At 40.0% G+C, this 14,300-nt stretch overlaps 1 protein-coding gene across 7 annotated transcripts in view; it reads left to right on the plus strand.

The window, feature by feature from the left end:
- The first annotated feature begins 339 nt into the window (after nt 1-339).
- The window catches only part of COA1 (cytochrome c oxidase assembly factor 1), an 85,875-nt gene continuing 71,914 nt past the window's right edge, over nt 340-14,300 (plus strand). For 2 of the 7 annotated variants that reach the window (XM_079931830.1, XM_079931831.1), the window contains exon 1: nt 12,299-12,351. The gene's annotated coding sequence lies outside the window, so the exon portion shown is untranslated. Of the gene's footprint in view, nt 405-12,285; nt 12,352-14,300 lie in introns of those variants that run through there. The other 5 variants (XM_079931829.1, XM_079931833.1, XM_079931826.1 and 2 more) reach the window with 5 other exon arrangements.

The following is a 14,300-nucleotide window of genomic DNA, read 5'->3' on the forward strand; positions in this document are numbered from 1 at the left end:
GTGAACCAAAGCACCAGATCCCTGCGAGGGACAACACGAAACAGCGATTTAAATTTCCTCGGCAACCGCTGCTGGACTGAATTTATGTTGCAGGCTAACGGGGCGCAGAAAACAAAAAACGGAGATTTGAGGAGACAAACCTCCTCCCGGCTGGCGTATGAGCTTCCGAGAAGCCTGGCCGCTAAGTTAATTTCAGCGCGGGACCCGGCACTGGGGGGATCCGCACTCCTCCAGCTACACTCGCGTCCCGACTCTCTAGCCGCGCGAGGAGGCTACGCCGGAAGTCTCGACTGCTCCTCGAGGAGTGTGGCCACCCGCCGGCTTTTACCCCACCCACTCCCCACGCCCCACGTCCGGAAGGAGTCGTCACGCTTGCCGCGGCGTGGTACTTCTACGGAGGACAGGTTAGCGTCCCCGCGGGAGATAGAGTCGGGTCCCTCTCACCTCAGAAGCTTTTGTTCCCGTAGTCCTGAAGGCCGCGTTTGCACGCCGGGTGGGCTGCTGCAGGGGGAGCCCCTCAGGGGCCACCTTGCTGTCGTCGCCGGGTCTCCACCTCCCGCAACAGCGTGGTTGGCGCCTGGGGGCCCGTGGTGGGCTTAGCGCCTCGGGATGCTACAAGGTTCCCCTCCTTCGCCCCCCTTTGTAGCTAACGGTGGCCTAGCCCTGTGGTCCTTGCTGAGCGTTCCCAAGAGCACATTTGTGAAGAGGTGGGGTCCTGTCGAAGAGGTGGAACTGGGCATTTTGTCGGTGGTCCCAAGTTACAACAGTCTGAGGAGGACCTTGCCCAGATGATTGTAGAGAGGAATTTTCTGGCTCGGCGGTCTTAATAGTTTTTGTCTCGTCACATTTGCGCTCCATACAGGGGCTGACGATAGAAGTGATTTTCAGTGTAAGTGATTTTCACGTGTTTGTGTAAGTGTGTGTGATAGTCTGTGCCTGTGTGTGTGTGTGAGAGAGAGGGAGGGGGGAGAGAGCACGAGCGCTCGGTAGCTGTGTGTAATTTTAAAAATCCATAAATATATTTTGCTTCTCCTGGTCTCTTCCCCTAATTCCTCCTTACTCTCACCTGAGGGGTGTTTCTCTGCTTCACCTTTGGATAGCAGTAGCAATTCTCTACCTAGGCTTTACACATTTAAAACACAGATCTGACCGTGTTAATCCTCTGCTTAAAATCTTACCGGCCTTCCCGTTGTTTCAGGATAATACAAATTCCTTAGGCTGGCTTCGAGACCCTTCAAGGTCTTGATTCTGCTGAGTTTTTCAGTCTCATCTCCTTTCATGGAAGCACACACACTGTTTGTCCCCTGTCATGCCAACCTGCAGTAGTTTCATCTCTTTGGCTATGACAAGGTTTTATAATGGTTTACCCACATTTGGTAATTTATTTTTTCCATTCAGTCAAGATTTATTGAATTCCTGATATTGCAGGCACTGTTTTAGGAGCTGGGGATATAATGTGGAAAAAAACCCCAACCCAATCTGTAGTCCTTTTGAAAAATAACAGCTTGACTAAGATATAGTTCACATACCATAGAATTATAAAATACACATAAATTTTTAGTGCATTCACAAAGTTGTGCAACCAACACCCCAATCAATTTAAAAACATTTTCATCACTTCCAAAAGAAGCCCTGTACCCATTAGCAGGCTCTCCTGATTTCCTCCTTACCCCACCCCACTCGTAGACCTAAGGAACTGTTCATCTACTGAATATATATTCAGCTATTCTGGACAATTCATATAAATGAAATCATAAAGTATGTGACGTTTTTTGATTGTCTTTCACTTAACATTCATGTTCATCCATGTTGTAGCATGTATCAGCACTTCATTCCTTTTTATTGCTAGATAATATTTCATTGTATGGCTATACCACGATTTATTTATCCATTGGTCAGTTGATGGACATTTGGGTTGTTTTGGCTCTTACAAATAATGTTACTTTGAACATTCATGTACAAGTTTTTGTGTGAACGTCATGATTTCATTTCTCTTGGGTATATACCTAAGAGTAGAATTGCTGGGTTGTATGGTAATTCTACGTTTAACATTTTGCGGAAATGCCAGACTTTTTTAAAGCAGCTGCACCATCTTATATTCCTGTAAGCGGTGTATGAAGGTTCTAATTTCTTCCCATCCTTGCCAACAATTGTCATTATCTGCTTTCTTTTTTTTTTTTTTTCTTAAATTCTAGCCATCCTAGTGGGTGTGAAGTGGTATCTCATTGTGGTTTTGATTTGTAGTTCCCTGATGCCTAATGACAGTTAAGCATCTTTTCATGTGCTATTGGCCATTTGTATATCTTCTTTGGAGAAATGTCTATGCATATTCTTTGCCCATTTAAAAATTTGGCTGTTTGCTTTTTATCATTGAGTTGTAAGAGTTCTTTATATATTCTAGGTCCAAGTCCCTTATCAGATATATGACAGTTATGTGGATTATGCTGTAGTTCCTGTAAATGGAAAACACATGAGGTTAATTTTTACTCTTCCTAGAGACCATGTTATAGATCTGCGGAGTAATTTAGAGTGAATTACTATGTGTGAAATACTGGGCCCAGGAAAACTGATGGGAAGAACCTGTGAGCAGCATTTTAAGATTTGAAAAATGCAGCAAGTGGAAACAGTTTATATAATTTTCCCATTCCCTACTGAGTTTTGTCTTTTCCGTATTGATTTGTACGAGTTCTTTGTGTAGAGATATTAACCTATTGACTGTTAGATATGGGGCAGATATTTTCAGTCTATTTGCTTGTAAACTTTGTTTTTGTATCTTTTATTATGCTAAAGCTTTACGTTTTTGTATAGTCAAAGACTGTCCGTCTTTTCCTTTAAAAGGCTTCTGGGGTACTGATGTAGTTTGGGATATCCTATTCTTAAATGATGGGAGTTACAGAAACCGACACAGTAGTTCCCTGGCTAGTGTGACATCTGAGTCCATGGTACTGTATTTAACTTTACAGGCAGGCCTTATTTTATTGTGCTTCATTCTGTTGTGCTTCGCAGTTACTGTGCTTTTTACAAATGGAAGGTCCCTGGCAAACGTGCATCGAGCAAGTCTTGGTGCCATTTTTCCAACAGCGTTTGCTCACTTGGTGTTTCTGTGTCACATTGTGGTCATTCTCACAACATTTCAAACTTTTTCATTATTATTTGTTATGGTGATCTGTCATCAGTGATCCTTGATGTTACCATTGTAATTGTTTTGGGGTGCTGTGAACCGTGCCCATATAAGACAGTGAACTTAAATGAGAAATGTTATGTGTGTTGTGACTGCTCCACCAATTGACCGTTACCCCGTTTCTCCCTCTCCTTGGGCTTCCCTATTCCCTGAGACACAACAATATTGAAATTAGGCTAATAACCCTGCATTGGCCTTTAAGTGTTCAAGTGAAAACAAGTATTGCACTTCTCTCACTTTAAGTCAAAAGCTAGAAATGACAAGCTGGTGAGGAAGGCGTGTCAAAAGCCTAGATAGGCTGAAAGCTAGGCTTCTTGCACAAAACGGTTAGCCAAGTTGTGAATGCAAAGGAGAAGTTCTTGAAGGAGATGAAAAGTGCTACTCTAGTGAACACACAAATGATGAGAAAGCGAAACAGCCTTATTGCTGATATGGAGAAAGTTTTAGTGGTCTGGATAGAAGATCTAGCCAACCACAGCACTCTCTTAAACCAAAGCCTAAATTCAGAGCAAGGCCCTAACTCTCCTCAATTCTGTGAAGGCTGAGAGAGGTGAGGAAGCTGCAGAAAAGTTTGAAGCCAGCAGAGGTTGGTTCATGAGGTTTAAGGAAAGAAGCCGTCTCCATAACAAAAGTGCAAGGTGAAGCAACAAGTGCTGATGTAGAAGCTGTAGCAAGTTATCCACAAAATCTAGCTAAGGTAATTAATGAAGGTAGCTACACTAAACAGTGGATTTTCAATGTAGATGAAACAGCCTTATGTTGGAAGAAGATGCCATCCAGGACTTTTATAGTTAGAAATCAATGCTTGGCCTCAAAGGACAGGCTGACTCTGTTAGGGGCTAATGCAGCTGGTGACTTTCGGTTAAAGCCAGTGCTCATTTACCATTCCGAAAATCCTAGGGCCCTTAAGAATTATGCTAAATCTACTCTGCCTGTGCTCTTTAAGTGGAACAACAAAGCCTGGATGACATCACATCTGTTTACAATATGCTTTACTGGCTGTTTTAAGCCCACTGTTGAGACCTACTGCTCAGAATAAAAGAGTCCTTTCAAAGTACTGCGGCTCATTGACAATGCACCTGGCCACCCAAGAGCTCTGATGGAGATGTACAATGAGATTAATGTGGTTGTCATGCCTGTTAGCTGTTCTGCAGCATATGGATCAAGGGGTAATTTCGACTCTCAAGTCTTACTATTTAAGAAATACATTTTGTAAGGGTAGAGCTGCCAGAGATAGTGATTCCTCTGATGGACCTGGGTGAAGTCAATTGAAAACCTTCTGGAAAGGATTCACCATTTTACTTGCCATTAAGAACATTGATGATTTATAGGAAGAGGTAAAAATATTAACAGGAATTTGGAAGAAGTTGATTCCAAACCTCATGGATAACCTTGAGGGGTTCAAGACTTCAGTGGAGGATATAACTACAGATGTGGTGTAAAGAGCAAGAGAGCTAGAATTAGAAGTGGAGCCTAAAGATGTGAGTGAACTGCTGTGATCTCAGAATAAAACTTTAGTGGATGAGGAGTTGCTTCTTATGGATGAGCAAAGAAAGTGGTTTCTTGAGATGGAATCCACTCCTGGTGAAGATGCTGTGAAGATTGTTGAAATGATAACAAAAGATTTAGAATATTACATAGACTTAGTTGATAAATCAGTGGCAGGGTTTGAGAGGATTGACTCCAGTTTCGAAAGAAGTTCTCCTGTGGGTAAAATGCTGTCGAACAGCATTGCCTGCTGTAGAGATCATTTGGGAACGGAAGAGTGAATCGATGCGGCGGACTTCATTGTTGTCTTGTTTTAAGAAATGGCCACGGCCACCCCAGCCTTCAGCATCCACCACCCTGATCAGTCAGCAGCCACCAACACCAAGGCAACACCCTCCACCAGCACGAAGATTACAACCGTCTGAAAGCTCACATGGTGGTTAGCATTTTAAGTATTTTAAAGTTATGTACATTGGCTGTTTTTAAGATACGATGCTATTGCACACTTAATAGACTGCAGTATAGTATAAACATAACTTTTTTTTTTTTTTTTGCGGTACGCGGGCCTCTCACTGTTGTGGCCTCTCCCTTTGCAGAGCACAGGCTCCGGACGCGCAGGTTCAGCGGCCATGGCTCACGGGCCTAGGTGCTCCGCGGCATGTGGGATCTTCCCGGACCGGGGCACGAACCCGCGTCCCCTGCATCTGCAGGCGGACTCTCAACCACTGCGCCACCAGGGAAGCCGTAAACATAACTTTTATAGGCACTGGGAAACCAAAAAATTTGTGTGACTCCCTTTATTGCAATATTCGCTTTGTTGTTGTGTTCTGGAGCCGAACCCACAGTATCTCCAAGGTGTGCCTATAGAGCATTCACTGTTTCGGACACTTGTGCCTCCCTCTCTCTCTGCCTTGAAAAATATGCTAAAATCTGCTTCAGCTTTATTGGTTCATTTAATTTTCTATTTCAAACGGACTCCTGGAAGTTATTTCCTTATTCTCCTCGTCATGTTTAGTCTACTGCATTAGATTTGTGAGAGCTGTATTGTACAGTTGGTCATCAAATAGTAGGTACTTATTACATGCCAGCAGAAGTTTATTTGAAGATTTTATGTGTGCAGAGCTTGAATGTAACTGCTGGTTCTGTATTGATTGGGGCATGCTGGGAACAGTAGTTTTATAAAATCCTGTTAACGTTATTTTAGTGTTTGTTTTTCTCATTTCATTGGTTTAAAGGTAGTAGTAATTCAGGTATTTTTAGGGTCTCTGAACATTTTGAGTAACCGAGGAGAGCTATATACTGTAGCTCCTTAGAAAATTTTCATTTCTATTTCACATGCAATATCTAGGGCTTCATTGTTTCCCTATGGCCTGATTTGTTAGGAGGACTCTGTGTTTCTTGCTCTAGTGTTTGTTTTTTTTTAAATTGTGGTAAAATGTACAGAACATGAAACTTAGCATTCTAACCATTTTAAGTGTACAATTCATTGACATTAAGTACATTCACGTTGTTGTGCAACTGTCACCACCATCCTCTCCAGAACTTTCATTTTCCTAAACCGAAACCCTGTATACCTGTTAAATAATAACTCCCCGTTCCCCCCTCTCTCCAGCCCCTTGTAACCACCATTCTACCTTTTGCCTCTGGAATCATAAAATATTTGTCCTTTTGTGTCTGATTTATTTCATTTTGTATAATGTCTTTAAGGTTCATCCATATTGTAGCATATTGCAGAATTTTCTTCCTTTTTAAGGGTAAATAATATTCCATTGTATGCATATATCATATTTTGTTTATCCATTCATTAGTTCATAGACATTTGGGTTGTTTACATCTTTTGGCTAGTATGACTAGTGCTTCTGTGAACATTGGTACAATTATCTCTTTGAGCTCTTTTGAGTGTGTACCGTAAGTGGAATTGCTGGGTCATAGGGTAATTCTCTGTTTAATATTTTGAGGAACATTCATATGCTTCAGTGTTTTTTGTCATTCACATAAAATATGAGATTTAAATAAAATGTGTAATTTAGGCAAGTATTAATTACCACATTTACCTTTCTAAAACTATAAATTCAAAGAGCCATCTCCCAGTTGAAGGGATGTAGGGGTTTTTGTCTTAGGACTTGGAGATCTTGGAGTTTTAAAATTATGTACTAGAATTCAGATTAAATAACAGGTTTATCTGGATAGGTTCCCAAATCCTGAACTTCTTTATGATCTAAGCTCCTCGTTTTTTTTGTTTTGTTAACTCTGTGTATTCAGTCTTTTTGGGCAAATTACTCATCATGGCAGATGGTAAGATGGAGGTGAGTTTGCATACTTGTTGCAAAGTTCTGGATTGTTCTGTCACCCTTCTGCTGCTTTAGTTGGATACTCTGGCAGTTACTCAGGTATGATGTGAATACTGCTGTTTCTGACAAGCAAGTTCACCTCCGCCGGTGCAAAGGTATCCATGTCATTAACTAGTGAAGGATGGGAAATGGCCACTATTATTCTGTTGCTACTGTACAAGCATTTTTTCAACGATTCCCCTGATGTTGGAAGTGTAAGTTGTTTTGGGTACGGGGATCCCTCTCAGTAACTGGCCTCCCTGAGATAAATGGGGAAGTGTAGATAGACAGCAGTATAACTCAACCAGATCTTAGAAAACTAAGATCTCATGCCTGCCAGACCCTCCCTCTTCCCCTTCCCCTCATTTGCAACATCTTTCATAAACTCCTGTTTAGTATTTCCTCATCACTGTTACAGCCCACACCCCATGATAAACAGCAAGCGTATTATCAGGAGAGATGGAAGGAACAAATATGTTAATGTGACTTTTGCTCTCAGTTTGGGTCCATTTGTCATCTGGGCTCTCACCTGATCATCCATCTTGTGGGCTCTTGGCACCTTATGGCATTTGGCATCTACAGATGCACTAGAAAGGTCCCCAAATGCGTTTGGATGCTCCAGACTCTTGGAACTTGAATATAACTTGGATTTGTATGTGATTTCCCTAGCATCCAGCAAATACCAAGCTACATAGATGCTGAGTACCCGCCTTGGCCTGTTTATGCCTCAGCTCTTTGAGTAAGACAAAACACAATCCCATAAAAATGCCTTTGTAAGACTTTTTTTTTTGAGGTTACCAGACAAAGGTGAATATTAATTCCTAGTTTTTGGTAATAGATTGTTACCTTTCATTAGACTTTTCGATACTAGGGACAAAGTGATTTACTTCTAGTGTATGTCAGTAGCCTTTAGAAACACTTCCAGGTCCATATTTAAATATTTCAACATGCTTATGTTAGATTAGGACCTTTCAAATTTTATTTGGGCCACAGGCCTTTGGTCTATAAACGGCAAAACTGCTGAATTTTATGTGAATACTTTTGCATTTTAACTTTATGATTTTTTCTCCTTTCTATAAACATATGGCACTATTTTTATTCTCTTAGTCTGCATCTGTCTTTTAAAAATTATCATATAGTAAAATTGACTGTTTCACCTTTTGGTTTAGTTCTGTGAATTTTTATTTTTTTAATAAATTTATTTTACTTTAGTTTTGCCTGTGTTGGGTCTTCGCGGCTGCACGCAGGCTTTTAGTTGCGGCGAGCGGGGGCTACTCTTCGTTGTGGTGCACAGGCTTCTCATTGCGGTGGCTTCTCTTGTTGCAGAGCACGGGCTCTAGGCGCGTGGGCTTCAGTAGTTGTGGCACGTGGGCTCAGTAGTTGTGGCTCGTGGGCTGTAGAGCACAGGCTCAGTAGTTGTGGCTCACGGGCTTAGTTGCTTGGCCGCATGTGGGATCTTCCTGGATCAGGGCTTGAACCTGTGTCCCCTGCGTTGGCAGATGGATTCTTAACCACTGTGCCACCAGGAAGCCCCTTAGTTCTGTAAATTTTAATACATGTATAGATTTGTGTAACGGCAACTATAACCAAGGTATACCTCACCTCAAAAACTACCGTGTGCTATCTCTTCACCATCGCCTTTCCCTCACCCAGGTAAGCAAAACCAAAAAAGTAAATGTCATTTTGTGCTTTTTATTTAGGGAAACAGTAAGGTTGTGTCCCTTTTTTTTTCTCTTTACCAGTGATTTTTATCCAAATGTGATGGGGCTAAAAAGGATAAAATAAACATAATTCCTTTTCATTTTCTTTCAGAAACTTGCAGACTTTCTCACAAACTTGATTAGGAATAAAAACATTTTCCTCGTGATTCCTTCCAGAAGGTGGCAGTGTTGTGCTATAATAGGACGTAAAGATCGTCTGCAGGAAAATATCAATAATTAAGTTTTTACTTCAGGAAAACAGGACAGTTAATTAAGAATTAACATTTAACTCTGGAATCTGTTTTCTTTGGATCAGTTCCAAAGTCTGTCTTATTTCTAGCAAAGCAGTCTGTGGATAAAATCATCCTTTAATTCTTTCATATTTGTTTTCAAATAGTTTTAAATGTTTGCAGAGGTAGGAGTTAACTTTGAGGTTAACCTTTGTGGCAAGAATAACTCCAGTGTTATGGATGAATCTGTGAGTCACAGAATCAGTCGTATCAGTGAGACCTCAGGTGTTTTATATTTCAACCTTCTCTGTCACAGGTAGGAACCCCATCTGTAACATCCCTCACAGCTGGTGGCATTGATTAATCAGCAGATGGAGCAGATGCAGAAGAAACAGATTTTGATTGCCAGCATCCTGAGTTTGAAGCTTTAATGGAGATACTCAGTGAGAAATGATGAAGTGGAGCTTGTGAGACATTCACACTTAGGTGACTCACAGGTTTTCAAACCTAATCCACTCGAAAAGGGATTCCCTTTCTCCTTACACTTCCATCAGTTTACATCTGACAGTATATACTTCCCTGGGCACTGGGTCCACCATTTATCCAGATGCTCATGCAGGGTACTTGGGATCATCTTTAAGACCTCTCAGCATTCTCTTATTTCTGCCTCTCAGGTAGAATTTCTCAAACCTGGTTACTTCATCTCTACCTCTGTCATCCTAGTCCACACAACCTTTCTCTCTCACCTGGATATTGCTTTCTAATTGGTATGCCCAAATGTGTTAATACTTTATTTTTCACACAAAAGATATTCTAAAAAATATAAAATCTGATCACGTCAAACTCCTGCTTGAAACTCTTCTATGGTTTACCTTTATACTTAGAATAAACCTGAAATATTTAACTTGATCCACAACAATCCTCCCTTCCAGCCCCACCCCCTGATCTGGCCTCTCTGCTTACTGCTACAGCCTCACATCATGCCAGTTCCCTTGTTCACTGTGCTCCGTCCTCTCTTTATTCCTTGATTGGAGGAGGGGAGGAGAATAGAACAGGGAGACCTGTTTTTAAGCCAACATGCATTTTAGGTAAAGAAATGATGGCTTAGTAATTAAAGTTTGTGGCTCATGGGGACATTTTCATAGCAGTCAAGAACTCATCGCTTTGTCACTTTTCAACACCTCAACATAAATCTAGGGATAAATGCACATCTCAGTTCAGATTCTGTGTGGAAAAAAAAATTTACATTCTGACTAAGAAAAGGAAATTTAGGACCAGGCAGCCATTACCTGTTATATTCCAAGTGTGACTAATCCTTTGTATTTGAGAGCTTTCACTCAGTGTGTCTAAAATGACTCTATTTTTGTAATTTCATCCTTCTAGCGTTTAATTATGCATTCTTTGTTTTTCACGTGTGTGAGTCTTGCCTCAGCAACCAGTTGGACCACACCACCATCTGGGGCTTAGATGCTATTGGTGGCATCCCGAATAAGTGATAGTTGTGCAGCCTGTTCTTGAGTTTCTTGCTTCCCAGGGCAGTTCATTCCTTTTTGGGATAGTTTTGTCTGTTAAGAAGTCCTTCTCTATCTTGTACCAGATCTCTGGTTTGCAGTTTTCCCACACTGGTTCTAGCTTTCCTTGGAGGCATAGAGAACAAGCCTAACTTCTCTTCCGCCATTAGCTCTTTAGCTGTTGAAGTAGCTGTTGTAGCTCCCAGCATATTCCCCTTGATAAACCTTCTCAGCTTCTTCAAGTATTTCTCAGTGTTTTCACTCTTCTGGGCACTTTCTACTGACTGTCTTCTAGTTTAGTGTTTGAAAGTGTGTTTTGAGACTATCTGCAACACAGTCACTTAAGATACTTGTTAAAGATGAAGATTCCTGTTGGATTCAGATGGTAGATTGACTTCTGATCTTGCTCCCTATTGAAACCCCACTAAAACTAGTAAAGATCCAAAGGACAGAACGTTAGGAAAGGAGATAAGAACAATACAATTTGAAAAACTGAAAAGCCCAAGCAAGAGTGAATGGAAATTTATCTCGACCCCCAAGAATCATGACCCGTAAATTGGCAGAAGGAAAAACTGAAACTAATTATATTTACCCTGTAAATCCTCAAGAAGCTCAAGAACTGGGCAGTGCCAGGTATTCCTGGAAATTGGGATACGAGGGAGATAAAATTAGGAAGACTGGGTGAATATTGCTGATTAGTAACTCCCAATGGATGCTGTTCACCTTGGGACAGATGCTGAGGCTCAAAGCAATGATCTCTGGATAGAGTAGCATTTCCTTATGGGAAGGCATTCCTAGAATTTCTCAGGAAATTTTATGTTTATTCGAATCTCAAATCCTGAGGAAAGTCATTTAAAAAGTCAGGAAAATAAAAAAGGATTTAAAAATTTCCCAAGAATTAAAGCTTAACATATTATTGGATACCATTGGTTCTGAGAGTTCCACTGGCATCAAGTGGAAAGCAAGAAAGGGGCATGCTGACACTGAGTAGAAAGTAAAGGTCTAGGAACTGAGACAGAAACATCTGGGAGAAAAGCATCATGGTTTAATCAGTTGGTCTTACTCATAGTTGTTGCCATCTTATAAATATGTTTTCATGCTCTACCTGCTGCTAACAGGTATTCTTACAAGTAAAATAAGTTTATATGCATTATAAATCCTATGAGTGGTGTCCCAAGAAATAACAAATTTGGGAGCAAAATAAATCTGTAAACTGGCAGTTACAATATAATGTTCTGCGTAGTACTGTTAACCTTGCTATGAGATCTCAATGTTGTATATATAAATATTACCCAATAATGTTTGTTGGTGTTTTCAAGTTCAGCATATTCACTGATAGACTGTGGGTTTTTTTTTTTTTTTTTTTTTTGGAAATAACAGAGGAATTGAAAAGAAGGTTTGAAAGTTTTTGTGGAATACTCCAATATGAAATGAGAACTTAATCTAAAAGCTGAAATAGTAAAAGCAATATTTCAAAGCAAAACCAAAACCAGAGTAAGCAGACAAAATAGTTTGTTGTAAAAAAAAAAAAAAATAGTTTATATGAAGCAATGTGTACCCTAACACTCAACTTGAGGGATGCTTTTTGATACACTCTGAATTTGACCAATGTCAACACAAATGAATGAAATTTTTCTGCATCTGGAATATTTGTTATGAAAGACTATTGAACAGCACATGATTAAAAAATTTCATTTTTAGAATGATAACTTCTAAATATTTATAGTACTTCAACTTTTACAAGTATTTTTATTTGGGATTTATTTTGTATTAATGTTTCTTTTATAAGGTCTTTTTTTCCCCTCAGATTTCTTGAGGTATAATCGATGTATAACATGCAAGTTTAAGATGTACAACGTGATGCCATTTGTAGCAACATGGATGGACCTGGAGATTATCATATTAAGTGAAGTAAGTCAGACAGAGAAAGCCAAATACCATATGATATCACTTATATGTGGAATCTAAAAAAAAAAGTGATACAAATGAACTTACCTATAAAACGGACTCTCAGAGTTAGAGAATGGTTACTGGGGAGAAGGGTGGCGGGGGGAGGTATAGAATAGATTGGGAGTTTGGGATTGACAGGTACACACTGCTTTATTTAAAATAGATAACCAACAAGGACTTACTGTATAGCACAGGGAACTCTGTTTAATATTCTGTAATAACCTAAATGGGAAAAGAATTTGAAAAAGGATAGTTACATGTATATGTATAACTGAATCACTTTGCTGTACTCCTGAAACTAGCACAACATTGTTAACTATACTCCAAAATAAAAAAAAAAAAAATGTACAACGTGATGATTTGGAACACGTGTATTTCGAAATGATTGCTACAGTAGGGTTAGTTAATACCTCTGTCACCTCACATAATTAGCATTTGTGTGGGCGTGTGGTGAGAACATTTAAGATCTACTCTTTTAGCAACTTTAAAGTATATAACACAGTATTGACTGTAGTCACTATGCTGTACGTTAGATCCCCAGAATTTATTCATCTTATAATTGGAAATTTGTACCTCTTGGCCAGTATCTTCTCATTTCCCCAATCCCCAGCCCCTGGCAAACACCATTGTCTGTTTCTATGAGTTTGGCTTTATAGGTTCCACATATAAGTGATACCATACAGTAAATGTTTTTCTCTAACTCATTTCAACAAATAGTGCTCTCAAGGTCCGTTGATGTCCCAAATAGAATTTCCTTCATTTTTTTTTAATGACTGAATAATATTCTAGTGTATGTGTATATATCTGGGTTTTTTTTGGCGGTATGCGGGCCTCTCACGGTTGTGGCCTCTCCGTTGCGGAGCCCTGGCTCTGGACGCGCAGGCTCAGCGGCCATGGCTCACGGGCCCAGCCGCTCCGTGGCATGTGGGATCTTCCCAGACCGGGGCACGAACCCGTGTCCCCTGCATCGGCAGGCGGACTCTAAACCACTGCGCCACCAGGGAAGCCCTATATATCCGTTTTTTATCCATTCATCTATTTCGGTTATTTCCATGTCCCCAGTATTGTGAATAATGCTGTAATGAACATGGGGAGTATGGGTATCTCTTGACACAGTGATTTCATCTCCTTTGGAAGTATACCCAGAAGTGGGATTGCTGAATCATATGGCAGTTTTATTTTTAATATTTTGAGGAATCTCAACACTGTTTTCCATAGTGCTCTGCCGATTTACGTTACTACCCAAAATACACAAGGGTTCCCTTTTCCACATTCTTATCAACACTTACCTCTTGATTTTGAATTTTGTTTATTTTATCAAAAACCAGCTCTTAGTTTTGTTGATTTTTCTGTTATTTTTCTGGTCTCAATTTTACTTATTACTGCTCTCATCATTGTTATTGCTTCCCTTCTGCTAACTTTGGGCTTAGTTTGATCTTCTCTTTCTAGTTTCCTGAGGTGTAAGTTTAGGTGATTTATTTGAGATCTTTCTTTTTCTTAATATAGGCATTTAGAGCTATAAACTTCCCTCTTAAAACTGCATTTGTTGCATCCCATGCATTTTGGTATGTTGTGTTTTCTTTTTCATTTGTTTCAAGATTTTTAAAATTTTCTTTTTGATTCCTCCTTTAATCCATTGGTTGTTCAGGGATGTGTTGTTTAATTTTCACACATTTTTGAATTTTCCAGTTTTCCTCCTATTAATGATTTCTAGTTCCATACCATCTAGGTCAGAAAAAGGTACTTGGTATGATTTCAGGTTTTTAAATTTGCTGAATAAGATTTGTTTTGTTGACTGCATGTATGATCTGAGTTGGAGTATGTTTTGTGTATGCTTGGGAATGTGTATTCTGCTGCTTTGGGGGTGGGATGTTCTGTATACTGGTTTTCTGTCTTGGTGATCTATCCAT

This window comes from Stenella coeruleoalba, assembly GCF_951394435.1.
Source record: "Stenella coeruleoalba genome assembly, chromosome: 9".
NCBI lineage: Eukaryota > Metazoa > Chordata > Mammalia > Artiodactyla > Delphinidae > Stenella > Stenella coeruleoalba.